A 1132-nucleotide genomic window follows, 5' to 3' on the forward strand; every position below is an offset into this window, starting at 1 on the left:
CCTCTATTTGCTAGCTGGCAGCACTTATACACTCACCACCTGTCTCCTTTCCTGTTGTTAGCCTCTCATATGTCCCTGCCGATCTTGGCAAACAGAGCCAATTCTTAGGTCACTGGAATCTGAATGAGAATGCTATCACTTTAAATATCCAAAATGGCCACCACTTGTAAACATTAAAAATGGCTGCACCCTTGGTTGCTTTAAATATCCAAAATGTCCACTGCTTATAAACATTCAAAATGGCTGTGCCCTCGGTCACTTTAAATATCCAAAATGGCTGCCATGTGTAAACAATCAAAATGGCTACATCCTCTGGACAGCGGAAAGTCAACAGCTCAGGGAGCCTCCCTCCTTGCTGTTTCCCTTCTTAGTCATAGGTTACCAGTGCAGTCACCCCTGCAGCCCTGGGTGATCAGGGTTGATCTTTAGGTCAATTGTCATGTCCCAACACCACTTGGAAATATTCAGGCTGTTGGTCCTGTTGGAGTAGCTGATAGTCTGCAGCTCCAACCATCTCTGTACTCAGCGTTTTTGTTCAGGTTTTTCCACTAGTTTGTGCCTAATCCACTTCTGCATAGTTTCTGTCAAAGCTCAGGGCTCCAGGATTATCTTCTGTATCTCTGTCAATTGATATTTCTTTTCTTTGTTGAAGAGAGTCTGTGTTGCTTGTCTGCCTATTCCCCCATCTTACCGGAAGTCCCCCTCAACAAGTTTTATCTTTTCTTTAATCTTAGCCATCCTAGTGTGAGTTAAAATTGTATGTCACTGAGTTTTTTGTCCCCATAAATAGGATTTTTTATTTGTCACCACTAAAAGTGTGAATTTTAAACAGCTTCTTGAACTGCTGGTTCATAGCTATCAGCTTGTTCAACTTTATCATCTGTCTCATCTTCTGCAGCTTTTCCAGATCTCATTGTGGTTTTCATTTGCAACTTTCTGATGGCTAATGATGCCTAACATCTTTTCATGTGTTTTCTGGCCATTTGAATGTCCTTTTCAGTGAAATACGTATTCAAGTCCTTTGCTCATTTTATGATTGGGTTATTTGTCTTTTTGTTTCTAAGTTGTTGAAGTTTTATATATATTTTGGTTGTTAGATCCTTGTCAGGTATAAGGTTTCTGATCTGAAGAT

The sequence above is a fragment of the Orycteropus afer genome, unplaced genomic scaffold, assembly GCF_000298275.1.
Source record: "Orycteropus afer afer isolate SDZICR_OR568_19922 unplaced genomic scaffold, OryAfe1.0 scaffold01430, whole genome shotgun sequence".
In the NCBI taxonomy this organism is placed as follows: Eukaryota; Metazoa; Chordata; class Mammalia; order Tubulidentata; family Orycteropodidae; genus Orycteropus; species Orycteropus afer.